We start from the raw sequence: 7,898 nt of genomic DNA, 5'->3' as shown, positions 1-7,898 counted from the left end.
TTATTTGTCTTATCATTTACCTACTCGAGGACGAGCAGGAATTAAGCTTGGGGATGTTGATACGTCCCAAACGTATCTATAATTTCTGTTTGTTCCATGCTCTTTTGGGTGACATTGCTATATGTTTTGCAACACTTTCTGACCTTTTAACACATATTTGGACTAACCTACTAACTTAGTGCACCCTGTGCCACATTCTATCTGTTGATGTCTTTTTTGCAGGGACTTTTATCCCAATTTTTCAGAGCCCCAAAAATCCCAAGAAAAATATATATTAATCAGTGTGACGGAAGCTTCACGAGCACCAAAGGTGGTCCAGAGGGGAGCCAGGTCCTGCCCAGGCGGCCACTCTGCACGGCCCCCCTCTTGGCCGCGCCACCAGGCCGCCTGGGTGGGTCCCACCCCCTCTGGTGCCCTCCTTCGGCCTATATTTACCTCTCTGAGAGAAAACCCTTGGAGGAGATCCAGAATGGCGAATTTCTCCACCGTTCCGCCGCCACAGTGCTTCCGAGATCGGGAGCGCCAGAAGACCTCTTCCCGGCACCCTGTCGGTGGGAGGATTGACCTCTGGGAACTTCTCCACCACTATGAACGCTTCCCGGACGTGTCGTGAGTAGTCCTCCTTGGACCATGAGTCCATGACCAGTAGCTATGTGATGTCTTCTCTCCAATCTTGTGCTTCAATGTTTAGCCATTGTGAGCTGCCCTACATGATCAAGGCATCTATGTAATTTACCTGTTGTTGCTACGCTTTGTTTGCTGGGATCTGATGGATTATGAGATTATGGTCAGATTGTGATGAGTTATATATTTGGTTCTCCTTTTATAATATGTTCTTGGGTCATTCATGCACGTTCTTCGTTGCTTTTTATTGCTTTGGCCGAGTAGTAGATTGTAACTCGAAGAGGGAGCATTATGCATGATTGTGGGTTCATGCCCCCTGATGTCTAGCTTGAGTGATAGAAACATGAGACTAGGGGATGTGTTGTTGCCACCACGGAGAAAACAACGGTGCTTGTGACCGCGGTTGCAAGGATTGTTTACCTTACGCAAAGTTTGTTAATGCAGTTGTTCGTTTCTTTGAGTTTACACTTTGGGTGGGGCTCACAACTTAACACCAGCGAGATGTTCTGGATAGATATCTCAAGGTGGATGATTAGAGAGTAGATGCTGATGGATAAACGGTCTACTTGTCTTGGCATACTTCCCATTACTTTTGAGCCTCTAACTTTCTAGTAACATGATTAACATTGCGGTGCGTTTATAACTCTGTCAATTGCCCAACTGTAATTTGTTTACCCAGCATATTTGTTTTTCGTATTTTGGGAGAGAGACATCACTAGTGAACATCATGGGACTCTGGTCCATATTACCACCATTGTTTACACCTCCACCATTTACTGCTTTTATTTATTTTTCCATTGCAATCACTATCTCTATTTTCCCGCTTGTGTTTTGATCCTTTGCAAACTACAAGGCCGGAGAGATTGACAACATCTCTGAACTCGTTGGGAGTAAAGTTATTTGTTGTGTGTGCAGGTCCACGTATTCTGCTAGCGCCAGAGCAGCGGACACCTACTTGTTGATCCTCGGAGTCCTCCTGGTTCGATAAACCTTATAGTCCCCGTGTAAGGGAAATCTGTTGCTGACTATATCTCCACCTTCCACTTGGGGTAACCAACGAGGGGCGAGAAGTATATGCATCAACTCGTCATCACTCACCAGCTCGTCAAGCAATCAATTATGGCATGACGTGCAAACTGACATGACACGCAAGATGAGTACTTTGAATGTACTTGCAAGCTCACAACAACCAAAGAAATCAAGACAAAGAGCAGCATGGCCTTTATAGGTTAAAGATCCATGATGAACATAATATCGCTAGAACCATACAGGATGAGCATTGCATCAACATATGCACATGATGATACTAGAATGCAACATGTTTAAACTATCATGTCTCGTAATCACCACATGTGTCAACTTACCATCATGGGCATCACACGATAAACTCATGATCAAATCGATCTTGGTATTAACAATACTGTAGTGCTTATTACATAACCACAAGGAGCTTGATCTTTACACGGAATCATCACATGACATCATAAACCTCAACCAACTTCGGCATCCATGATACCACTTTGATCCTCTCATGATCACATAAAGACCAACCAACTTCTTTCCTCGTCAAACAAGGTTGTTTATGAATCAAGTTATTATCACTATTGACTCATAGTGTGACCTACTAAAAACTGGGCCTATATACACGGGCGTTGCTATCGATAGATTATACACACTCTACAGACTTAGTACATGATACCCACACTACAGAACCCAAGGCCTCGTGCTCCCATTCGGGTGGACCAGCGGCGTCCCGACAAAACTGACCTATTGCATGACACTCTCCCAGCCACTCCGACAAACTCCCTTTGTTCTAAGTCATGGGTGGCCCTAGATGCCACTCTCGACATCACCTGGCCAACGTTGTGGCAAAACAAAAACGGTCCCAAACAGGGACAATGGTACCATACAACAACAACGGGCACACAAGGCTTATGGCCGCCTACCTGATCAGGCTCGCGCACGCACATACCCTTCCCTAGTTGGAGGCACCGACGAGAGCCATGACAATAGACCGCACGAAGGACTCCCCATAAAGGCAAGTGTGGCTGCACAGGTCAGCTTGACTCGATGGCACTATGACTTAGCCAACAGGTGTGCAAATTAAATTAATATCCGGTTAACTTGAAAAGTAATGAGCTGAGTCATAATCAAAGTAACAGGAGGAAATGACAATGTGTATGAGCATGATATCAACATGAACATGGATGGGAATTATAACCATTTAATTTGTGAAAGTGTTTGCATCAACAATAATAAAGCACTTAGTCAAGTGGAAGCAGATGAACACGGCATAGTGATGATCATGCATATTACGGGTACTTTTCATAACTGACGATAATCATGCATCAGATGAACAATACTACCAACATCAAATAACAAGCATGACATATGAAAACAATACTAGCAAGTAATCACATAACTACCATGGTGCATAAGAGCATAGCATGATGATTAGCATGGACCCACAAGCATAGCTGAAACAGGAATAACACTAGTAACCGAGCAATCAATTATTAAACATTCAAATGGAAATCATGGCTACTTCAAGGCCATCATGCAAGTGGGTGTCGTGGCTTTCCTGGTGATGAAGGATTCACCAGGAAGAAGGGCGAGAGGCTCGTGGAAAGATTCGTCGGAAATACTTCTCTCTAGAAGGGTTCTACACAAGGACAAGGGAAAAATGGTCATTTTCATAATGTGACAACATCATGGAAATGATACCAACAGAACGGGCTCGACGATACAAATATGAGGGCTATGGAATCACCTGAAATGGAGTTACGTGTGTGAAGATATGGATGGACGAAGATCAGGGACCAATTTACAAAAAGATCCTCACAAAGAGGCCCCTCTCTAAAAAATAGAAAACGCCTTTCACAGGAATACGCCTTTTGCAAACAGAAAATGTACTTTAGCCCGAAGAAAAAGTAGAATATGCTTTATAATTTGGAAAGCATACTTTGGGAAATACGCTTCTAATTAAAACAGTCAGCGCGCGGGACCGATCAACACCGAGACATTGACGGGTGGGACCCACTATGGCGCCTCCCTGGTCATCTCCTACCTTGCGATGGGGGAGCAAAGGGGCTCTGGCGCCACCGTCGCGAATGCCTCGCCGCTCCACGAGTCCAGTCGACGGGTGTGAGACCCCGGCCACTCCTCACCGCGCCCTAGGGTGGCCACGGGGGCATGTGGGGCGGCCCATAGTGTCTTCGCCACAAACCGGGCCATGGCGTCCGAAGAGCTTCGGGGAGGCGGCACCAGCGGGGCTTCCCCGGAGGAGACGAGGGAACCGACAAGTTGAGGGCTTCCAGGGGGCTCTGGCACAGAGGAGAGGAAGGGGGAGGGCTACAGGGAGGACTTGGCCGAGAGGATCGCTGGCGGACACTTCGGCCATGGGACTAATAGGGACTCCAGAGGCTTGGAGAGGGCTTGAGGAGCTGCGGGAGAGATTGTACATGCTCCAAATAGGCAAGGGGAGGGCTCTGGACTACGTGGGAAACACACCAAGGCAGGGGAGGACAACACTGGTCGCGGGCATGCGTTGTTCCTCGACAAGGACGGCGCAAAGAGGAAAACTCCATAGGGGGAACCAAATTCAGGGCGAGGCCACGATGAGAGGAAGTCGCTCGACCTGGAGAGGTGGCACAAGCTCGAAGAAACAAATGATAACATAGGGGTCCTACTGCCAGAGCGCAGCATCGGCATGCTAGACGCATGGTCACCATGTGAACATTGCGGTGACACATGCTCTGGTCAGACAAACCTTGTCTACCTGATGGGTCAATGATACGTCTCCGTCGTATCTACTTTTCCGAACTCTTTTGCCCTTGTTTTGGACTCTAATTTGCATGATTTGAAGGGAACTAACTCGGATTGACGTTGTTTTCAGCAGAATTGCCATGGTGTTGGTTTTGTGCAGAAATGAAAGTTCTCGGAACGTCCTCAAAATTTACGGAGATTTTTTCTCGAATAAAAGGAAAATACCTGCGCAAAGATCCACCGGAGGGGGCGTGCCAGTGGGCCACAAGCCCACAGGCCGCGGCCACCCCCTATGGTCGCGCCATGCAGGATTGTGGGGCCCACATGGCACCACCGCCCCCAATCTCAGCTCTATATCTTCCGTTTCACCTCGGAAAAAATCAGAGAGAACGTTTCATCGCGTTTTGTGATACGGAGGCGCCGCCACATCCTGTTCTTCATCTGGAGGGCAGATCTGGAGTCCGTTTCGGGCTCTGGAGAGGGGAAATTGTCGCCATCGTCATCATCAACCTTTCTCCATTGACAATTCCATGATGCTCTTCATCGTTCGTTAGTAATCTCATCGTAGGCTTGCTGGACGGTGATGAGTTGGATGAGATCTATCATGTAATCGAGTTAGTTCTTGACGGGGATTGATCCCTAGTATCCACTATGTTCTAGATTGATGTTGCTACTACTTGGCTATGCTTAATGCTTGTCACTAGGGCCCGAGTGCCATGATTTCAGACCTGAACCTATTGTGTTGTCACCAATATATGTGTGTTTTAGATCCTATCTTGCAAGTTGTAGTCACCTACTATGTGTTATGACCCGGCAACCCCGGAGTGACAATAGCCGGAACCACTTCGGAGATGACCATAGTATGAGGAGTTCATGTATTCACCGCGTGTTAATGCGTTGGTCCGGTTCTTTATTAAAAGGAGAACCTTAATATCCCGTAGTTTCCATTAGGACCCCGCTGCCACGGGAGGGATGGACAATAGATGTCATGCAAGTTCTTTTCCCTAAGCACGTATGACTACATAAGGAATACATGCCTACATTAGATTGACGAACGGGAGCTAGGCACATATCTCTCCGTGTTATAGTTGTTACATGATGAATCACATCCGTAATACTGATCCACCACCGATCCACTGCCTACGAGTCTTTTACTACTGGTTCTCCCTATGTTACTTTGTCTTGGCTTGTCCCTTGCTACAAAGGGATTGGGCCACTTTGCTTCTACTGTTGCTATTGTCGTCACTTTGCTGCTGCTGTCACTACTGTTGTTACTTGTTACTTTGCTGCTGCTACTACTGTTGTTTCTTGCTACTCCGATGTTACTTGTTGCAAGACTTTGTTTGCGCCGTTACCGAGGCTAGGTAAGCGGCACTAACATCCCGTCAACAAGGCTTTTCCTGGCACCGTTGCTATCGTACTACCTTGCTACTGATACTTTGCTTGCAGACACTAATCTTTCAGGTGTGGCTGAATTGACAACTCAACTGCTAATACTTGAGAATATTCTTTCGCTTCCCCTTGAGTCGAACCAATAAATTTGGGTTGAATACTCTACCCTCGAAAATATCTGCGATCCCATACGCTTGTGGGACATCAAGGCTTTTTCAAGCGCCGTTGCCGGGGAGGCACAACTATATTCTCTGAGTCACTTGGGATTGATGTCTGCTGATCACTATGAGGAATCCGAAAGATCCAAGAACTAAAATCTTGCCTTCCACTACGAGGAGATGTAAGGAATTGTCATCTAGCTCTGCACTTGATTCACCTTCTGTTTTGAGTAAGTTTGCGACTTCGCCTCCTACTAGAAATCTTGATATGTCGCATGTGCTTGATGATGCTACTTCTGTTCGCCATGATGCTTATGATGCTATGATTGATACTATGCCTGATGATGCTATTCTTGATACTATGCCTGATGATGCTATGCCTGATACTGCTTTGCCACTTGGTGCATTCCTTGATGCACATATTGCTAGAGTTGCTGCTAGATGTGATGATGCTTCTGAAACTGCTGATACTATTGAAGTAGAACCTGCTACTATGCCTGAATTGCCTGTTATGCCTGATACGCGCTATGTTATGGAGGGAGAGATAGCTGAGGACTTTCTTGCGTGTAAGGATAGCTATGATGTTGATAAACTTCTGCGCATGTGCAAAGAAAAAACTCTAAACAGTAGGATGAAATACGACCCGAAGTTTGCCACTTCACCTATCTTTGTGACCGATAAGGATTATGAATTCTCCGTCGACCCTGAGTTAATCACTCTTGTCGAATCTGATCCCTTTCACGGTTACGAGTCTGAAACAGTTGTAGCCCATCTTACCAAACTGCACGATATAGCCACCCTATTCACTAGTGAGGAAAAGATCCGCCACTACTACATGCTCAAGATTTTTCCTTTCTCGCTAAAGGATGATGCTAAGACCTGGTTCACTTCTCTTGCTCCTGGTTGTGTGCGTAGCTCCCAGGATATGGTCTACTACTTCTCTAAAAAATATTTCCCTGCCCATAAGAAGCAAGCTGCCTTGCAGGAAATATACAACTTTGCTCAAGCTGGAGAAGAGAGTCTCCCACAAGCTTGGGGAGGCTTATCCAGCTACTGAATGCTTTGCCTGATCAACCTCTTGAGAAGAATGAGATACTTGATATCTTCTATAATGGACTTACCGATGCTTCCAAAGACCATCTAGATAGTTGTCCCGGTACTGGTTTTAGGGAACGAACTGTAGAACAAGCTGAGATTCTACTGAATAACATCTTGTGCAATGAGAATGCTTGGACTATTCCCGAACCATCTCCTAAGCCAACTCCGAATAAAAGAGGTATTATATTCTTCAGTCCTGAAGATATGCAAGAAGCCAAGAAATCTATGCGAGAGAAAGGCATTAAATCTGAAGATGTAAAAAATCTACCATCTATCGAAGAGATCCATGGTCTCGAAAACCCAATACAGGTAGTAGAAGTAAATTCTCTGCGTAAGTTTGATGAGAGTGATATTCCTTTTGATAAACCTGCTAGCTTATGCATGGATGAATTTGATAACTTTGTTCCAAACAACAGAGTTTCAATGATTATGTTAGCAGACAATTGGAAAAGAATGCTCGTATGCTTAGTCATTTAAGTGCTTGTGTGGACAGAAATGTCAATGATCTTAAGCTTCTGAGTAAACATGCCTCTATGGTTACTACTCAGGTAGAACAAGTACTTAAAGCTCAGAATGACTTGCTCAATGAGTTGAATGAAAATTCCGTTAGAGTCGTCACTAGAGGCGGTAGAATGACCCAGGAACCTCTGTATCCTGAGGGTCATCCGAAGAGAATTGAACAAGATTTTCAAGAAGTTAGCACTGATGCACCTAGTCATACTAGAAAGAAGAAGATGATAGGAACCTGCACGCTTGCAACCCTGTTGCTGCTACCCCTGAGAGTCCAAACAATGCCTCTATCTCTGATGCTGAAACACAATCTGGTGAAGAACATGAACCTAATGATGATATCAATAGTGA

The sequence above is a fragment of the Hordeum vulgare genome, chromosome 2H, assembly GCF_904849725.1.
Source record: "Hordeum vulgare subsp. vulgare chromosome 2H, MorexV3_pseudomolecules_assembly, whole genome shotgun sequence".
NCBI classification, from domain to species: Eukaryota; Viridiplantae; Streptophyta; class Magnoliopsida; order Poales; family Poaceae; genus Hordeum; species Hordeum vulgare.
This window is presented reverse-complemented; position numbering follows the sequence as displayed.